This window comes from Callorhinchus milii, unplaced genomic scaffold (genome assembly GCF_018977255.1).
Source record: "Callorhinchus milii isolate IMCB2004 unplaced genomic scaffold, IMCB_Cmil_1.0 Scaffold2, whole genome shotgun sequence".
NCBI lineage: Eukaryota > Metazoa > Chordata > Chondrichthyes > Chimaeriformes > Callorhinchidae > Callorhinchus > Callorhinchus milii.
In genome coordinates, this window is record NW_024704743.1 from 106,831,454 (window position 1) to 106,852,701 (window position 21,248).

Here is a 21,248-nt window from a genome sequence, read left to right on the forward strand (position 1 = left end):
CTACTTGCAGACTTTATTGAAATTGTTGTGGTTTTAAAGATCACTGATAATGACACACCATAAAATATTCATGCAGCACAAATTTTGCCTTGATAAATTTCCGTTACATGCAGCAAGCAAGTTATTTTGAAAATTGAATATATATGCAAATCACGAATGGCTTGGATTCTTCGCATTTGCAAAATCTTTGCAGCAAATGTTAATGTTAATTTTATTGAACAAAGTGAATTTGAAAACTAAATTTAAAAAACCTTTTTTTCTGAAGAAGTTTATCCCTTGGTACAATCTACTCCTGAAATTCTAATTTTAAACTACCGAACTGGGTATATAGAACATCCTTGATGGAACAGAGTATATTTTATATATATTTTGCATATCTGCACTTTACAGTGTATCCTGTTAAGCGCTTTGAGACGTTGTGATGACACGCTAAGGCGCTATATCAAATGCAAGGATTAATATTATTATTTTACAGCATATAGTTTTATGATGCAATTGAGCACTCTTGCCTCAAGCTCACTTGAAATTCTTCACCACAAAAATTGGTCAGAAAAAGTTCTTGAGATGTTTCATAATATAATAATCCTTCCATTTTGTATTATCCCTTATCTCATCACCAAAATGTCTCAAAGATTTACCGTAAAGTGTAGTAACTGCATTTTGTAGGCGAACAGGGCAGCTAATTTCCACACAGCAATATCCCATAAAGAGCCATGAAATAAATAATCAGTTTTATCTGGGGGGATGCGGGGTATTATTGGCCAGGACACCAAGAGAAATTCTCTTCTCTTTTGGAATAGTGCGATGGGATCTTTATCGTCCACCTGAACAGGCAGAAGGGACCTTGGTTTAACATCTCATTTAAAGTGAGAAGGCAATGTATCAAATAAGGATTACTATTAGTAATTTCATGTAGCGCCAATACAGGCAACACACACTAACAACAACAACAATAACAACAAAATTATATTTGTATAACACATTTCACGTCGGGAGGATGTCCCAAGGCGCTGGACAGACAGAGTTACGGACCTGAGCTGGGGGGAAGCAGGGAGTTCAAAAGCACGGTCGAAGCGGAAGGTCTTGAGATGGTGGCAGGTGGAGGGATGGAGTTCCAGAGGGTGGGGCCGAGTGGTGGAATGCCTGTCCGACAATAGTGGGGCGAGCGAGGCGGGGACATGAAGCAGGCCGAAGCCCGCTGAGCGGAGGGAGCAAGTAGGATGGTAGGGATTAGGAGGTTGCAGAGATAGGGGGGAAGCAAGACCTTGGAGGGCTTTGAAGGTGAGGACCAGGATCGTGAACTGTATCCTCTGTGTGAGGATACTATATCTCTCTTCGATCGTGCCTTCGATCACCTTCCCACCTCTTTGCCTTCCCTCACCCCTACCCCACCCCTCCCTCATGTTCAGGTCCTAACGCCTGATCATCCAGCGCCTTGGGACATCTTCCCGAGGTGAAAGGTGCTCTATAAATGTAATTTTTATGTTGTTGTTGTTGTTGTTTTTCTAATGGGAAGCTAGTGGAGTTGGGCAAGGATGGGAGTTATAGGGTCTCGGAGTTCAGTGCAGGAGAGGAAACGGGCTGCAGAGTTCTGGATGATCTGCAGCCTGTGGAGGGAGGAGTTGGGGAGGGCGTGAGGGGACTGACCTATGAGGATAGGCTGAATAAACTAGGTCTATATTCTCTAGAGTACAGAAGAATTAGGGGAGATCTTATTGAAACATATAAGATTCTTAAAGGGCTGGATAAAATAGACACTGAGGGTCTGTTTCCCCTGGTAGGAGAATCTATAACCAGGGGTCACAGTCTTAAAATTAAGGGTCAGCCTTTTAGAACAGAGTTGAGGGACCATTTCTTCACTCAGAAGGCTGTAGATGCTCAGTCCTTGAACATCTTCAAGGCTGAGACTGATAGATTTTTTAAAAATAGAGGGTTTAGGGGATATGGGGATAGGGCAGGTAATTAGAGTTAGGTCAGAAGATCAGCCATGATCTTATCGAATGGCGGGGCAGGCTCGAGGGGCCAAATGGCCTACTTCTGCTCCTAATTCTTGTGTTCTTATGTTCTTATGTTCAAGCAGTGAGTTTGCATAGTCGAGCCTTCATGTAATGAAGGCATGTATGAGGGTTTCGGCGGCCTGTGATGTGAGACAGTGGTGGAACCAGGCAACGACGCAGAGGTGGAGTACGGCAGAGTGGGTAATGGTGCAGATGTGGGGTAAAAAGAATAGTTAAGAGTCAAACAAGACCCCAAGTGTAAGGTGGAGTGCTCAACCATAGATCCTGTCAGCCCCTGAGTTGAGGAGGCGGTGACGGGAGCTAATCAGGAGAGTCTCAGTCTTGTTGACATTCAACAAGAAAGTTAGCTCCCATCCAGGGCTTGATGTCTGACAGACATTCAGTCAGGACAGCAGTGGTCCTGGAGTCAAGGGTGGAGGCAGAGGGGTAGAATTGGATGTCATCCGCATACATGTGCAAGTTGACTCCATGTCTGTGGATGATATCACCAAGAGGGAGCATATAGATATTGAAGAGGAGGGAACCAAGGACAGAGCTCTGAGGAACTCTGCACGAGTCGGTGCGAGGGCTGAAGGAGAAACTGTTTGTGGAGATGAAGTGGAGGCGGTGTGAGAGGTATGATCTGAACCAGTCAAGTACTGAGCCGTGGAGCTTGAGGTGAGAGGGGAGGCGGTGGAAGAGAATAGAATGGTCGAGGGTGTCGAAAGCAGCAGAGAGGTCAAGGAGGACAAGGAGGCAGAGGGAGCCCTGGTCGCAAATGGACAGAATGTAATTTGTCACTTTGACCAGGGCTGTTTCTATGCTGTGGGCAGCATGGATATCCGATTGGAGGGGTTCAAGAAGGGAGTGGCGGGAGAGGAAGGAGCAAAGCTGAGAAGCAACAACTCATTCCAGGACCTTGGAGAGGAAGGAGCGGTTGGAGATAGGGTGGTAGTTAGAGAGTAGAGAAGGATCCAGGGAGGGTTTGGCAGTAAAGTAAAGACTTTACTGCCATCAGATTGGGTTGGATTCAAATCCAGGCCAGAGAAGACAAAGGTCTATGCCCAACCTATTACATATCTGATCCCTGGTGATGCAATGTTTGTGAGGCCAGAATAAATTTTCTAAAACTTTCTTTTTTGCACAAGGCTGTTTTATGACTCATGCCAAGAATAACATCATTCATATCCTGTATACCAGCATTGCCAAATATATATTTTTTGAAGCTCCAACAAATGCTAGGGTAAGTAGAGAACAAGGTCCGCAAAGAGACTGGAACATTGGCTTTAGCACTGGGAACTCAACTCAATTCAAATCCATTCCAGATGGGATTGACTGACTCACTGTTGGCTGTTGTGCTGCAATATGCAATTACTTAGGGTAATAATAATGTTTAAATTTGATATAGCACCTTTCATGTAGATGTAAGTCTTAAAGTGCTTCACATGATGAATTGTAAACTGTAGGTCTGTATTTTGTACTATCATGATGTGCGCAAATTGCCTGACGAATGCCCCTACAATATGACCAATTTTATTTGGGGGATTGTTGCCCAGGCAATCAGGAGAAACACTTTTCTCTTTTCTCTTTTCAAATAGTGTCATGGCTGTGGAAAGAGCTAAAAGCCAAGCCAAATCCAAATTGCTTGAGCGCAGTTCTTCAAATGAGGCTATATTTTACTAACAAATGATCATTTTTAAATGGTTTTTGTTTTAGTGCTGGAGAGTTTACCAACAGCTGCGTCTTCGTAAAACATGCCAGCAGTTGCTGAAATGAATGTACTTGGCTAACTTACAGGTGCTCGTAGACTTTCAGCTGTCATAGGAATCACAAACATATGAAAGTCAGAAAGAAAGAGAGAAAGAGTTCAGTACAGAGGAAGCTGAGGATTTATTACACAGCCAGACAGGCCTCAACTATGTTTCTGTGTACACAGTGATTTCATTCCATTGGGGAATTTGCTAAAATTATACTAACAGTCAGCAAAGATGTCAAACTTTGTTCTCAATGTGTACATTCAGAGTGCTGAAGCAGATATCACAAGATCACATGTGTTTGCAAAGTAAATTAAAGTACAACAAAGCAAACGTAATCTTATCAAAACTCCGATTAACGCAAAAAATAAATACTGAGCAGTTTCCAGAAATGTACTTTTATTTAAGCAAAGATCAGCGACAAATGTAATTTGATGCACCAGTAGTTATTTGGCTTCTGCCTCTGAATGGATCATGTAATTGAAGTGTTGAAATCACATGTTTTTTTGCCTGGGAGACAGAACATCATTGGGGGTAAAATTCCATTTGGGTCTAGATTTGCTCTATTAACATAGCATTTCAGAGCATCCAGAATTTGATAATTCTTGCATAAAATCTTGATTTTGAAAGCAGTTGTTTCATCTGTTCCAATGCTATCCATACATTAAGTACAGTCACAACAACAAATTGCATTTATAAAGCACCCTTCACCATCTCGAAGTACTTAATAATGTAAGACAAGATAATAATGACATTGGAAAGATGAGAAACAAAGCAGCAAATATATGGTAGTTCGTGTTGGAGCAGTACCTTTAAACACTTACCACCAGAGAACTGTCCTAAGTGCTTTAATGTCCATGATTGTGAAAATAATGTCCCCTATACGTGTTAAACTTTTTTTAAGATGTTAATTTAGCAAATTGAAAGTAGTACAATATAATAACTATAATCATAATAATTATAATTATCAATTTCACAATGTGCAGACCTGCCTGACCAATACAGCCATTTGTGACATCCTATTTGATGTAGGGACGAAAGAGAAGAAGGAGGCCATTCAGCCCATGGAGTCTGTTCCACGAGTTTCACCAAGATTTTGGCAGATTTTATAATCCCAATGCTCGGCCCACCCTTTAATTTATACCCCTTTCGGGCATTATGCCCCAAAGTTTTGGAACTCTCTCTCTCAAACCCTCCACCTTGTCCCCTCCTTTCCCTCTTTTAGATCATAACTGAACACCGTCATCTTTGACCGGTCTTTGCCAGTCACCTCCTCCCCCCAGCTCAATGTCAGGCTCTGCCACTGTTAAGCGCTCCAAGACACTTCCTCACATGAAAGGCACTATATAAAAGCAAGATGTTGTTGTAGTATCTCTGCTAACCTAAGCGATATAAAACAAAACTGAATACATACTTTCAATGATTTTTATCTTTATTTGAATAACTTATTTTTATTATCTCTATCCCCTTCTTCCATTCCCACCTGTTTCCATCACCTCACACAGCTATATTATCCTCCTTGGCAGTGAGAACAGGATGTGCAATCCACAGACACTGCCCATTCCCTCTCCCCCTGGCTCAGGGTCAGACTCCACCACTGCTACCCTGTGTGAAGGGTGCTACATAAATGCACGTTGTTGTTATTGTATCCCGTTCCTTGGCCAGTTCTCCATTAGGTGAACAGGGATATTGGCCCTGATTCCCTAGAGAACTGAGCTGAAACAAGCAAACCACGGTCCCTAGCAGAACCCCAATGGGATGTCAGTCAAGAGCAGTAATAACACTGAAGTTTGAGTACAAACAATGCAGCTTTGACTTTCTCCATTGTCATTTTACTTTTAATAAAGCAAACTAAACAGTAGGCAGATCTGCAAAGGCTCTTCACATATGTCCTTGACAGAAATATGATCCATGGTAAGCTATGTTTGAGATTTTATTACACATTTGTTTTATTGTATGTTTCCATTTAATTCCCCCTTCACAGAGGCTTATATAAGTTTGGAAACATCTGTTAGTCCTTCGAAGCCTGCATTAGTAATTCTGCCTCCTTTCCAAAACTAACACACAACTTTCATTTTCCCATGCTGTACTGTAAACACAGGCATGGTCATGCATCTTGCACATTATTCTGTGTCTCTGTGGCCTCTGGTCGAGTGTAAACTTTACCATAATAGCAGTCTTCAAACTGCTGCGATCACTTCTACAGAGTTAAATTTTGGTGAAGGAACTGGAGGCACAAATCAATTAAGCAATAAAACACAAAACAACAACTTGCATTTATAAAGGGCCCTTCATTAGGGTAAAGTCTCAGAGCACTTTACAGGAATGGGGTTGGATGCTAAGCAAGGTGGAGGTGGCCATGGGTGCAATATGAAGAGGATTTGAGGCAGGAATTCGAGAGAAAGAGAGGGGACGAGATGGAGTAATAGAGGATGGGGTAGCAGAAATTTTGTTCAAAAATATTAAGCATGTGAAAAATATTATTTGAACATATTTCAAACTTCCTGGCTTTGGGCCATGCAAAATTCAGAGTATTCCAGAACAGAATCAGCTGGTTTTCATCAGTGAAAATACTTGAGCGAACATTAATACAGTATGCATTTAAACCTCCCAACCACATTATATTCCTGAATATACAATATGCCCATGGGAAATTCCATCATAAAATAAAAAAAAGATAGTTATTTATTAAAATTGACAGGTGTCTTCCGATTTAATTTTATTTTCTCTTTCATCATTTTGATTTCTTCTTTCTCATCTTAATTTCACTCATTGCTTGTGAGGCATTGATGGTACAGACCAGCTTCTGTAACATAATGACATTTAAACGTTTCAATTTCAGTTCCAATATCCTCAATATGACAGTCGTGGGAATCAAACCAGGATTACAAGCTGGAAGGGTGAGAATTCTACAAATGTGCCATCAAAGCAGTACAGTGCAGGGTTAGGGATGTGCTGCATTGTTAGAGGAGTTGACCTTTGGATTAGACATTAAACCGAAGTCTTGTCTGCATGTTCTGGTTGATGTTTTGCAAAACATATTGAAGCATCTTGAGCAATTTTTACATGATAAGGCGCTATATTTCTTGATTTCAAGATCCTCATCCTCACCTACAAGGCCATTCACGGCCTTGCTCCCTCCTACCTCTCCAACCTACTATCCCCCTACCTACCTGCCCGCACCCTCCGTTCCTCCGGCTCCGGTCTGCTCCACATCCCCCGCCCCAATCGCCCTACCATCGGCGGTCAGGCCTTCAGCCTCTCAGCCCCCAGGCTCTGGAACTCCATCCCCCAGTGCCTTCGCCTTGCTTCCTCCCTCTCCTCCTTCAAGGCCGGTCTCAAAACCTTTCTCTTTGACCGTGCCTTCAGCTCCCCTCTCGACTCTCTTCCCCCTCCTCGCTCCCTCCCTTCCCTCCCCTCACCCTGACCATTTCCCCCCTCCTCGCTCCCTCCCTTCCCTCCCCTCACCCTGACCATTTCCCCCCTGCTCGGGTCATGACCCAACTGTGCAGCGCCTTGGGACGTCCTCCTGACGTGAAAGGCGCTTTATAAATGGAATCTTGTTGTTGTTGTTGTATATCAAAGGCAAGAACCTACAATGTTATTATTTATTTTCACATCATCTTCCCATTCTTTGGTTGTTGTTAATCTTCGGTTTGAAAGGTCTCCTTCTGCGCTATACATTTCTATAATTCTCCAAATCTTGGCTCTGTCAGCCTTTTGTTTCATCTGGAAGTAAAGGGATCGCCTTGCATTACTATTTTGAAGAAAGATGGAGTCTTTCACCCAGTTAGCTTGATTTGTTAGCTTGATTGATTTATCCTAATCCCAATTTACCCACAATTTCAAATTAATTGGCTGCTCATCTCATTGTTGTTTGGGCTTGGGGCCTCAGAGTGTGTGTTGGGGTACTGCTAGAGTATAACCAGCTAAAACCACATAGCTCGCTATTGAAAGCACTGTCTAACAAGCTTCCCACTGCTTGTCCAGCTGGACAACCCAACCCATTTTGATTTGCAGGTTTAACAGAAGATGAGTGGGAAGAATCCCTGCTCCTTGTCTGTCTCTCCAAATCTTACCAATGAGCCAACCTAGCCGTGCTGTCATTAGAAGTGCGCTGGAGTACTGCAGACCCGCCTGGCTCAGGAAGTGGACTACTGAGACCGCCACCGAGGCCTGGCTCGATTCTGACATTCCGTTGCCAAACACATCACCTTGGAGCCAGTTCAGCTCCAAGGAGATCCTGCTTACCTCCCTCTCAATAGATTAGATACTGTGTTTGCCTACCTACCAAGACGCCCTAATCCCTTCAAATTCCTTCACTCCCTGGCACCTCTCTACCTCTCCGACCTCCTCACTCCCCAATCAACCACCTGGCGCCTCCGCTGAACTGGCACTGGCTTCCTGCTTGTCCCTCGCACGCTCCACTCCACCATTGGCGGTCGTGCTTTCAGCCACTGCACCCCAAAACTCTGGAACACTCTCCCTCAATCCCTCCGGATTGCCCCCTCTCTCCGCTTTTTCAAGTCTGATCTGAAGACCTTCCTCTTCAACCGTGCTTAGTCGCCTCTCATCCCGCCCCCCCACCCCCGCCCCCGGCTCGGAGTCAGGCTTCGCCACTGTTAAGCACTCTGAGACACTACCCTGCGTGGAGGACGCTATATACAACAAGTTCTTGTTGTTGATTCATTTCTAATCAATTATGTTTTGTAAAGAGCTTAAGTTATATGAAAGCGACTATATGAATGCAAGTTATGATAATTATGTTAGAACCCAATGTGTGGTTGCAAATGCAGCATTCTCAAACTGGTCGTTGTGATCATGCCAGCTTTTTGTTTTTGAGAGGCTTATTGGTCAAGAAACTTCCCGAAGGATTAAAAAAAATGTTGTAAAGCAAAACGGAGGCTGCAAAACAATTATTGAATGTTAAGGATTGTGATTTTTTTTGCAAATTTTCGCCAGCAGGGATTACGATAACATGACTAGGAGTCACCCTGCCTCAGATGATTATTAAAAAGTGCTCTCTCAAGTACTCGGATCTGTAAAGGCTTCACCGATATTCATTTGAACAGTAAAACGTATCATCTCAGTTGATCAACATGCCATTTAGACAGGAAGGCTTGCCAGTAAAGAAAAATGTATGAGTATGTAAGAACAACTAAACTAAGTGTCAGCCTAGCTCAGTTGTTAGCACTCTCACATCTGAGTCAGAAGGTTGTGGGTTCAAATCCCCTTCTGGGACTTTGAACTCACAGTCCAGACTGATGGTCCATTGGGATGCTGGGGCATGTGCTGCATTGCTCGAGATGCCATTCTTTGAATAAGATGTTAAACTGAGGTCCCACACGCCTGACAGGCAGACTAGATGGCTAGATTTAACAAGAGAAGGGAGTTTCTCCTGGTGTCCTGGCCAACAATCCCCCAGTTGTAATTGATGATTCACTTCATGGCTGTTTGTGGGATATTACAGTGTGCAAATTGGCTGCTGCATTCGCCTACAAATACACAGTCACTTTATATTATCAAATGCAAAGATTATTATTATTACACAGTGAAAAAAAATTGTGAAATGTTTTGAGATGTCTAGATGATGTGCTACGGTGCTATATCAAATGCAAGGATTATTAACTATGGAACAATACTGAAAGCTCCTCTGAAATTGCAGCTCCTTATGTATTCAAAGTAAGAAAATCATAGTCTCAGAGACTAACTAGCTTCTTGGGAAATGTAAACCAAGTCTGAGTGCAAAGAGCAAGCAGCTTTCCGAATTGTAATTAATGTGTGGCAAAATCAGCAAGTACGAGTAGAGCTTTCCTCCTCAGGGTGTAGTTTAACAGATTGTTTTGGACAGGCATTAACAGGGACTGCAGCTTCCCTCCTTGAAGAAGTTAGTAATGTTAGAGTCAGAGCAATAAATCAGAACTGCAGGATTCCAACCCTTCTTGATAAAGACATGAAAAAATCAGTCGATACAATCAACACTAAAATCCTGTCATTTTATTAAGAGTGAAAGAGCCTCCTCACCTGCTCTCAGAAGTGTGTTACCAGCAATAGATAAGATTTCCTTTTGTGGAACTGAGAGATTTTGTCTCACAATCATCAGACTTTGGAAACCATCCAAGTTTACAACATGCATTCTGCAGAATGACTTATGCAATGCCCTGAATTCTGAATTTCACATGATCTGCTGGAGCAAGTGAACACAGAAATTCTGAGCAGTCTGTAAGCAGTATCTATCTCCCCTATGATGTGAAGAGACAGAAACAACCAAGAAGTAAATTAGTACTGGGATTGGGATTCAGGGTGTAAGTGTTATCATGTCAATCAACCACCTATTAAATGTAACTCAAGATACTAAACAAATCTGCAAATCATACTTCAGTCCTTTGTAAAACTTACTAGTTTGAACAGATGTAAAATAAATGACTTTGGAGGAAATGTAATTCTTTGGAGGAAATGTAATTGAAAAATTTGTACTAATCTGGCGTATGTGCTGCACAGTGTACTGAAACTAGGGCATTCAGACAAAGAGTATATGAAGAATAAGATCCCAGCCTCTGGGAAAAACACTATGTAAGGTTACAATTTCTCTTTTACAATTAAAATTGCTGTGAATAAACTCTGAAGGAATTGGTCCAAAATGAAAACTATTCAAATCATTGAAACAACTCTCCTATCATTTTGAATATTCAATTTACAAGTTTGTGACAAACAGGATTGAAATGTGGAAACTATTTGATGAAATGAGAAGCTTTCATCTTTGACATCCAGATTTTTCTATTCCACTAGAAAAGTGCAGGGAAGAAATCAGAGTAAATCTTCGCAATTACTGTATCCAGTTGGTTCGGAACAAAAAATTCTCTATGAAGTTGAATAGCTGAAAAAGAAAATTATCCAACCTTTGTCCTCACCACTGGCACTTTCACAATGGGTGGGATTACGTCAGAGTTGAAAGCCTTCAAAAATTTGCAAAATAAGTGCAGGGACTAGTCACTGTTTGGAATAATAGTTTCTTTTAGAATTATGTGATGGACAAAGAATAATAGTCCTTGCATTTGATAAAGCACCTTATCACATCATTGTGAAGCGCATCTCAAACAGTCGTGGATTGAGTGAAAAAATTATTAATTTTGGGGGGGAATTTGTAAGATTTGGTGGTAGGGGTGGGGTGGATCGGAGTAAATCTTTCACTGTGCTGAAGAGAATGTGAATTTTGTGTTTTCACCAAATTGATTTGAAGACGGGTAAAAAGGAGACAAGGAGGAGGGATTGAGACACGGAGTTCCAGAAGTTCGGGTGTAGTGGCTGAAGGCACGCCCGCCAATGGGAGAGCGGAGGGGTTGGGGGATGAACAGAAGGCCCGAGCCGGCCGAACAAAAGTGAAAGATGAAACTGAGACCGTACCCAAGGCTGGAGTGTCATTCTTGTTTCTGTTGTGTTATTTTCCTAAACCTGGAATAATTTTCAGCTTCGTGTAGAAAGGCATTCTGATTCCATCTCAAATACCAGAAGCACTTTATGTGTGAGGTCCACACCATTCATTAACTCTGAGGCTAAATTGTCAATGAGTCATACTGTGCTCAAGTAATCAATAGGAAAGCAATCTCAAGATTACTCTTTGCTGATAATATGTCAAGCATAAAAGGTTCTATAAAGTAAGTGTATTTCAACCCATGCCAATTGATTATGATTTTGGATTTCAAGCCACATCACCAGAATTAAATACCCTGCACTTGAAGGAATGCTGAACAATGGCGGTGTGGAAATTTGTTGAATATCTTTCCCTGCTTCTGTGGGGATTGGATTACATTAATATTGAAACAGATCATTTTTGTTTTGTCTTTTTTTACTTTTTCCAATATATGTGCATATAACAATAATAATTATTGCATCATCCAGATATCTCAAAGCATTTCAGAGGATTCATTGTCGAGTGGAGTCACTTTGTATATTATAGGCAAACGTGGCAGCCATTGTGCACATAGCAATTTTGCACAAACAACCATGAAGTGAATGACCTATTTTATTTGGGGATTGTTCACACTGGGAGAAACTCCCTTCTCTTTTCAAATAGTACCATAGGATCTTTAACGTCCACCTGACCAGGCAGACGGGACCTTGATTTAATGCCTCATCCAAAGGATAGCAACTCCAACAATGCAGCATACCTCCAGCACTGCATTGGATTGTCAGATTAGACTATATCAGCTCAAAATCCTAATATAAGCATCCAGAACTTTGTGACTAAGAATGCTACTAACTGAGCCAGGCTGACACCTTAGATTACCATGACATGATAGTACTGTACTAATAATTTGCAATTTTCTGGAGAAGGAACCAACGTCTTAACAGGTGTGTTATTTTGTCAGAAATAATCTATTTCACAGGACTTTTTCACTTGTGGTACTTGTTGAGGGAGGAAGGGGAAAAGACATCTAAATACAGTTTAGGTAGAGTAAACTACTATGCAGCAAACAAAAGGAAATGGACAAGCTCCCCCATTGGAGCTTCCAACATGAAGTCCTATGAAGGGAGGATGTATGTTTATGCACGTGAAAATGATTTGCTGGATCTCCCTTGGGATGTGCTGAGGTTATGGTTGAATGAAGTAAGATTAAGGAGCAATCCTTCTGTTTTCTCCACAGTCTTCCAACAATCTGTGAACAGTTTTGCTCCATTTAGTGAGAGGTGCAGAGTTGTTTTTTAAATATATATAAACCAGATGTTTGCCTATTAAAAAAGACACCTGCTGTAACTTTAAGAGGCACACATTTTTGTGAAATAAAATAATTGTTTGTATTTTTTAAGAAAAACTACAGCTTGGATATTACTGGCAGATTAGACGTGCCTCATTTTTTTTCTATTTTTGTTATTTTTCACTCCAGGTTTCTCTCCTAAAGGTGCTGAAATGTTGGGGTAAAGTTCCATAGATGCCTATTCAATGTCCGTTTCATGTTTGAGAGATTGTCAGCAGGCTTCTTGAAGTGTTTCAGTCTTGTAACGTATCGAGCCAAGCTTGATTCTGTCCTCATCCAACATGTGGTATCAGCTTGGTTCAGGTGGTAGCACTCATGTCTTCAGGTCAGAGAGTTATGGATTCAAGCCCCATGTTGGGACTTTCAGCTCATAGTCTAAGCTGACACTCTAATGCAGTGCTGAGGGAATGTTGCATTATCAGAGGTGCTGTTGGATGAGATGAGACGTTAAACCAAGGTTCTGACCGCCTCTTCAGATCTCATGGTATCAAACAACAATAACAACAACAACCTGCATTTATATTACTCATGTTAACATATTTACCCTATCATTTGATTTCTCTGCTCAGGTGAAACATTTGTGAATATTTTGGTAAGACAGTCAACCTTTCCCCTTTACTAGGACAAACAACCCAAGCTTCTTTAACTTTTCTTTGCAACTTAAATGTCTCCATCCAATTGGTTAGTCACAGCCAGATAGAAGGTTACAGCACAAAAACAAGACGGTTAACCCCCAAAAACTAATAAAATATATTATGAACCACCTGGTTGAATTCCATTCTCCTTCTTTAATATTTGTCTTTTGCAAGCACCAATCTAACTTCCCTTTTAATAATATAATAATAATCCTTGAATTTGATATAGCACTTTTCACATCTTCTCAACATCTCAAAGCACTTCATATAATAGACAGTAAAGTGAATTGACTGTATATTTGTGGGCGAAACGCGGCAGCCAATTGCGCACAGCAGTGTCCCACAAACAGTCGTTGATTAAAAATGACCAATTTTATTATTGTTTTGTTCGACCCTGAGCTGTCCTTTCTCCCTCACATCCGCACCACAACTGGCACCGCCTTCCATCACCTCCGGAACATCGCCAGACTACGGCATTACCTCACCCCTCACGCTGCTGAAACCCTGGTCCACACCTTTGTCACCTCAAGGCTGGACTATGGGAACTCTCTCCTCGCCGGCCTTCCCGCCACCTCCCTCCACAAGCTGCAGGTCATTCAGAACTCTGCAGCTCGTGTACTGTCCCGCACCAGGCTTCGGGACCACATCACTCCCACCCTCGCTCGCCTCCACTGGCTCCCCATCCCCCAGAGGATTGACTTCAAGATCCTCATCCTCACCTACAAGGCCATTCACGGCCTTGCTCCCTCCTACCTCTCCAACCTACTATCCCCCTACCTACCTGCCCGTACCCTCCGTTCCTCTGGTTCTGGTCTGCTCCACGTCCCCCGCCCCAACCGCCCTACCATCGGTGGTCGGGCCTTCAGCCTCTCAGCCCCCAGGCTCTGGAACTCCATCCCCCAGTGCCTTCGCCTTGCTTCCTCCCTTTCCTCCTTCAAGGCCGGTCTCAAAGCCTTTCTCTTTGACCGAGCCTTCAGCTCCCCTCTTGACTCTCTTCCGCCTCCTCGCTCCCTCCCTTCCCTCCCCTCACCCTGACCATTTCCCCCCTCCTTGCTCCCTCCCTTCCCTCCCCTCACCCTGACCATTTCCCCCTCCTCGCTCCCTCCCTTCCCTCCCCTCACCCTGACCATTTCCCCCCTGCTCGGGTCATGACCCAACTGTGCAGCGCCTTGGGACGTCCTCCTGACGTGAAAGGCGCTTTATAAATGGAATCTTGTTGTTGTTGTTTGTTTTGGAGGGATTTTATTAAGCGTGTGGAGTAAAGAAACTTGCCCAAGGTTTCACCCTGCCGGGAATTGAACCCAGGTGGCTTGCTTGGAAGGCAAGTGCTCTAACCACTGAGCTACAGGACGCCACAAGACGTTTAAAACTCTGATACCTTCGATAACAATGTATTCCGGCAGGAGGCACATACAAAATCTCTTTGTCCAATATGCTAGTTTTGTTTTCCATAAATTTCCATATCAAGTGTAATAATTGGTAGCACAAAATCAATTGTTTAGCTCTTTTGAACAGTGAAAGAGATATTCTCCAACCTGAGCTTTCACTTTTACACGTGAGTGTTTGGATTTGTTGACAGTCACAGTAAATCAAATAATGTCACCCTATGCTCCTCTATCAGTTCTAAGCATGTTACTGGATAGAGGCTTATCCAGAAGTAAATTGTTTTATCTCAAGTGAAACCAAAACTGACCTTGTGGAACTTATCATTGTAACATCACTCTGCTGGTAGATCAGAAATTGACGGTTAATTATAAAGAAGACTGCGATGCTGGCTTGCATTTGTCCTCTCAGTTTCAAAGTGGATATATCATGGTAAGTGGTTTGGAAGAGCAGAAAATCAGGTGCGAAAAATACATTTAAAATAGAAATAAATCCCTATTTTGTTCGCAAATCTCATCGTCCAGGCTGTCAGTTCAATCCAATGCTGGGTTGTATTGCCGGAGATTAAATCCTTCAGACGAGATGTTAGACCAAGATCCAGTTTGTCTGTTCAGATCTTATTGCACTATTTGAAAAGAGTAGGAAAATTCTCCTGGTGTGCTGGCAAACAATTTCCCCCAAATAAAATTGGTCATGGCTGTTTGTGCGACACTGTGTGCTGTGAGCAAAATGGAAGCCACATTCACCTATAAAATACAGTCACTGCAATTTACGGTGAATCCCATGAAGCGTTTTAAAATGTCTTCCCAATCAAAAGAACAAAAAAGGAGCTGTTACACTGGTAGGGGTATACTATAGACCACCAAATAGTGGGCAGGAAATAGATGAGCAGATCTGAAAGCAGATCTCAGACAGATGCAAGGCCAATAGAGTCGTGATAATGGGGGACTTTAATTATTCCAACATAGACTGGCAAAACAACAGTGCAAAGGGCAAGGAGGGGGAAATATTCCTAAAATGCATACAGGACAACTTTCTTGATCAGTACGTTTCCAGCCCAACAAGGAAGGAAGCAGTGCTAGATCTAGTTCTGGGGAATGAAGTAGGGCAAGTGGAGCAGGTTTCAGTGGGAGAGCATCTGGGCAATAGTGATCATAACATCATTAGATTCAGAGTGCATATGGAAAGAGACAAGGAACCATCTAAGGTGAAGATATTCAACTGGAAGAGGGCAAATTTCAGTGAGTTAAAAAGGGACCTAGCCAAGGTGGACTGGAAAGAAAGATTAGCAGGTAAAACAACTAAAGAACAGTGGGAAGTCTTCAAGGATGAAATAGCTCGGGGACAGAATAAATACATTCCCACAAAAAGGAAAAGTAGGGCTTCCAAACCTCCCGGGATGACGAAGGTAATTGTATGTAGAATGAAGCAGATAAAGGAGGCAAATGTCAAACCCAAGATACAGAAGACAACCAAATAGAATATAGGAAGTGCAGAAAAGGTTTGAAAAAGGAAATAAGAGGGGCAAAAGATTATATGAAAAAAGGTTAGCAGGTAACATTAAAGGAAATTCTAAAATATTTTACAAGCATATCAAGAAAAAAAGGCTAGTCAAAGGTAGAGTGGGGCCAATTAAGGACCAAGGTGGAAATCTTATTGTGGAGGCAGAGGGCATGGCTGATGTGCTGAATGAGTACTTTGCATCTGCCTTCACAAAAGAAGTGGATGCACCAAATGCCGCAGTATCAGAGGAGAGGGTAGAGGAAATGGAAAGGATAAGTATAAACAGAGAGGAAGTACTGAAAAGGTTGACTGCGTTGAAGGTAGATAAGTCACCCGGACCAGACGGGATGCAACCAAGATTACTATGGGAGGCGCGAGTACAAATAGCGGAGGCTTTGGCTACAATTTTTCAATCTTCGTTGGACACAGGAGTGGTGTCAGAGGACTGGAGAGTGGCCAATGTGACTCCCCTGTACAAAAAGGGACAGAAGGATAAACCTGGGAACTACAGGCCAGTCAGCCTAACATCAGTAGTGGGGAAACTCCTGGAGACTATAATCCGGGACAGAATAAATCTTCACTTAGAAGAATATGGGTTAATTAGGGACAGCCAACACGGATTTGTTAAAGGCAAATCTTGTCTAACAAATCTAATAGAATTTTTCGATGAGGTAACGGAGAGGGTGGATAAAGGTAGTGCAGTTGATGTAGTTTATATGGACTTTCAAAAGGTATTTGACAAAGTGCCACATGAAAGACTTGTAAGAAAGATAGAAGTCCATGGTATAAAAGGGGCAGTGGCAGCATGGATCCAGAACTGGCTGGGAGACAGAAAGCAGAGAGTTGTGGTGAATGGCTGCTTTTCTGACTGGAAGGAAGTGTACAGTGGCGTCCCCCAGGGATCAGTATTAGGTCTTCTTATTATACATAAATGATCTGGACTTGGGTATAGCAAGCACCATTTCCAAGTTTGCGGACGACACAAAGTTAGGTAGGGTGATAAACAGTGAGAAGGATAGTCACCAACTGCAGGAAGACATAGACAGAATGGTAAAGTGGGAGACACATGGCAGATGACTTTTAATGTGGAGAAATGCGAGGTAATGTATTTTGGTAGAAAGAATGAGGGGAGGCAATATAGGCTATGTAATACAATCTTAAGGGGGATAAAAGAAAAGAGAGACCTGGGGGTGCAGGTAAATGAATCCTTGAAGGTGGCAGGACAGGTAGATAAAGCTGTAAAAAGGGCATATGGGATACTAGGCTTTATAAATAGGGGCATAGAATACAAGAGTCAGGAGGTTATGGTTAACCTATATAAAACACTGGTTAGGCCTCAGTTAGAATACTGCTCCCAGTTCTGGGCACCACACTATAGGAAGGATGTTAAGGCATTGGAAAGGGTGCAGAGGAGATTTACAAGGATGGTACCAGGAATGAGGGACCTTGATTATGAGGAAAGGCTAGAGAGGCTGGGATTATTCTCATTGGAGCAGAGAAGGTTACGAGGAGACCTAATAGAGGTCTTCAAAATCATGAGGGGATTTGATAGGTTAGAAAGGGAAAAACTGTTTCCACTGGTGGGCATGGGGAAAGGGTTGGGGAGTGGGATTGACATTAATTGCTCTATTCAAAGAATCGGCACAAACTCGATGGGCCGAATGGCCTCTTTTTGTGCTGTACGATTCTATGATTCTATGAAATGTACGTATTCTTTTATCTCATTATTAATAATCTGTAATATAACAACAACAACTTGCATTTATATAGCGCCCTTCACGCAGGGAGCATCCCAGAGCACTTCCCAGAGTAATATAGGGAAACACCCAAATGGCACATCTATTAAATATACACATCATGTTTATTTTCACTTCTGCTCCATGTACTGCATATGTAAGATTTAATGATATTTGTCTATCAGTCATGCTACATCAACTATTATATTGGTCACAAACTTTAATAGAGAGAAACCATTTGATATTTATTAAGAGTAAGACAAATGAATGCATAATACAAATAGGTTGTCAACTATGGTTTTTATCCTAAAGTCATTTAATGGGCATCAGCATTTTAAAGTTATTTCTTCAGTCCCAGAATCCGTTGCTGCATTTTCAGTAGAATTGAACTTGTTCTATGCAATAAGTGGTGGTGTACCACCTGGATTTCTGCAGTGATAAATCAAGCCACACTCTACTCAATGTGGAAATAATTGGCCTTACTCCATTAAAACCGTCATTTACAAAGAATGTACAGCACGGAAACTGGCCATTCAGCTCAACCAGTTCATGCGGGTGTTTATACTCTACATGACTCTCCAGCCATTCCTTCACTCCCTCCCATATGCTTCTATTCCCTTCTCCACGCGAAGATCTAGTTTTCTCTTGAATGCATCTACACTATTTGATTCCACCACCATTTCAGGCAGTGAGTTCCACAATCTCACTACCCTCTGTGGGAAATGCTTCCTCCTACCTCATAAATCCTCTTTTTGGTCCTCGTTTTATATGGATAGTTGCTGTCTTATATTTACTTACAGAATTTTTATATATTGAAATTTTATAATTTTTAAACACTTCTATTAGATCCCTACTTAAAAGTCTCTTAATGATTAGCCCCTTTCTAAGTGTTAATTACTGAATGTCAATGCCAGTTGAGGAAATCCATTTTGGGGGTAAAGTGGGTGAGAATACTAACCTTTCTTCTCTGGAGTTTATCATTATTAATATATTATTGTAGCTGGTGAAGAGCTGATAAAAGAAAGGTAAACAGCACACTGATGCACTCTGAGAATGCACTTCTGAGATTTGGGTAAAGACATGCTGGTTAAATAGAGATAAGATGTTCTTTGCATTTAACCCCTGATGAAAGACGCTATGTCAAATGTAAGGATTAATTATTTATTACTATTATTCTCACCATCTCTATTTTATCTTTCATTTCACAGACTCAAATAAGACTGATCTCAATGGTATCCCAATAATTACCTTCAAGAGATGTTCTGTTGAACTTGCCAGTGTCCTTTGCTGTGTCCTCGGTCTTTTGTACTGCTTTCTAACATTATAGAAAAGCTTATAAACCTTGGAAGTTGCAGCTCATTGCCATTTCTCCAGTATAAATTTCATATTGGCCACTCCACAACCCTGGTTTGGCTACAGTAGTTGTCCCTAGTCAGCCTTTCAGCTAAGCTCCACGTACATAAATAATTGGTGCTTTTGTTTATAGACATATTGTTTTATTACTCAACAGTGTAACCCCTCATGCTAAAGAAAACAGTCCAATAAAGATTAAAAAATCCACTTTTAAATCGTTCTGTGGCATAAACAAAGTAAACAACAGCTTCATTTTGTGACTGCAAAAAATATCCTTGAAAATATAAAATAAAAGGTGAATTATGAATAATGTTAATGATGCATTCACAGCCAGAAATCATCACGTTTTCCACAGCACATCATAACAGTCAGAGAGGAATGTGTGTCAAGATTTTCCTATGGGTGTCAAAGTTACTGTCAGATTTTGTGCTCAATTTACTTGTGTCAGCCTGGCTCAGTGCCTTTAAGTCAGAAGGCTGTTGGTACAAGCCCCATATCTGGGCTTGGAATCACATAATCTTAGCTGACACTCCAATGCAGCACTGGGGACGTGTTGCAATATTGGAGGTGCTGTCCTTTGGATGAGACATTAAACCGAGGCCCCGTCTACCTGTTTAGGTGGATGTGAAAGATCTATGGCACTATTCGAAAAGAGAAGCAAGTTCTGGCCAACGATTCCCCAAATAAAATTTGACACTCATTTCATGGCTGTTTGTGGGACATTGCTGTCCACACACTGGTTGCCGCATTTCAGCTACAAATGCACAGTCAATCCATTTTACAGTATATCCTGTGAAGCACTTTGAGACACCTCATTGGTATTATTTGGTTTGTGGGGGAATTTGGGCATTTGTTCAGCTAACAAACAGCTCAGAAGAAAAATGTCAGCTGCAACCATGACTCCCAGTGTGCATCATTTACAACCCCATTGCACCAGAACTGAGAGAATTACGTACTGTTTTCTGAGCGCTCTGAGACGCTACCTTGTGTGGAGTGCGCTATATAAGTGCAAGTTGTTGTTGCTCAATGTGTTGTAAAACATGAAGATAATTCTGTACTCTGCATATTAAAATACATCTAACTTGGTATTATTATTATGTGATCAAGCCATTAACAATATCATAGGATTTTTTTTTCCTATTTGACCTTCAGATCTTGTGTCCTAAGCAATAGTCTATTATTTTGTTACATTATTTTCAAACATGTCGGTGAAAAATCTGTTGATTGCTGCCTGACTGATGCTGCAGAAGGCTATACGATGCATCATTGCCAGCCTTAATCCTGTCAGATCCACTCAGAAAGCTTCACAGAGAAAGATGACCTGAATTTGGCATGCACACAGTGGAGCCCTGCTATTAATGCACCTTATCAGAGCCAAGGATTTAGGGCGATGATGAATACAAATGAATTAAGGCAGAAACCAAACTCAAAAGTAATAAGAAAGGACAGCACTGAGAATGCAGCAACTGAAAAGTTCCACACTGTGTCAAATAAAAAGTGAGAGGTTTCAAATTAGTAATGAAAGAATTGACGGTGAGTACAAGGGTATTTACTAAACTTATTTATTCGCATAACTGATATGACGCTGTCAGAATAAATGAGCCCTAATTCAGCTAACAGGATATGTGGCTGCGTGTTTCGGATTCCTTTGACTGTAAGTCAACTTGAACAATGATGTAAGATAGTATGAGAACAGGTAGCTTTCACTGCAATCAGCTGAAGTGGGCTGAATTGCATCAAGCCATTTTTTAACAGATTCTTCCAGTTAATGATTTATTTCACTTAACCGGATTTAAAAGAGTTGGAATATTTTGTGAGAAATAAAAGTGCCAAGGGCACTCGGATTGTATGACACCCCAATGCAGTTTTTGGTGGAGCTCTGCATTGTTAAAGGTGCTGTCCTTTGGATGAGACATTAAACCGTCCTGTCCACCTTAGGGGGACGTTAAAAATTCCATGGCACCATTTGAAAGGAGAAGGGAGATCCTCCCAGGTTCCTGGCCAATAATCCACCAAGTAAAATTATCCAATCACTTTAAACTGCCTGCTGCACTCTCTTACAAATACTCAGTCACTACACTTTACAATAAATTCTGTGAAGTGTTTTGAGATATCTTGACAGGGGTGATAA

At 41.7% G+C, this 21,248-nt stretch overlaps 1 non-coding gene across 1 annotated transcript; it reads right to left on the bottom strand.

Annotated features, from left to right (window-relative positions):
* Nucleotides 1-14,422: 14,422 nt before the first annotated feature.
* On the bottom strand, nucleotides 14,423-14,494 carry trnag-ucc. The gene has a single exon. It is a non-coding gene; the product is annotated as a tRNA-Gly (tRNA).
* Between the last annotated feature and the right edge of the window lie 6,754 nt (nucleotides 14,495-21,248).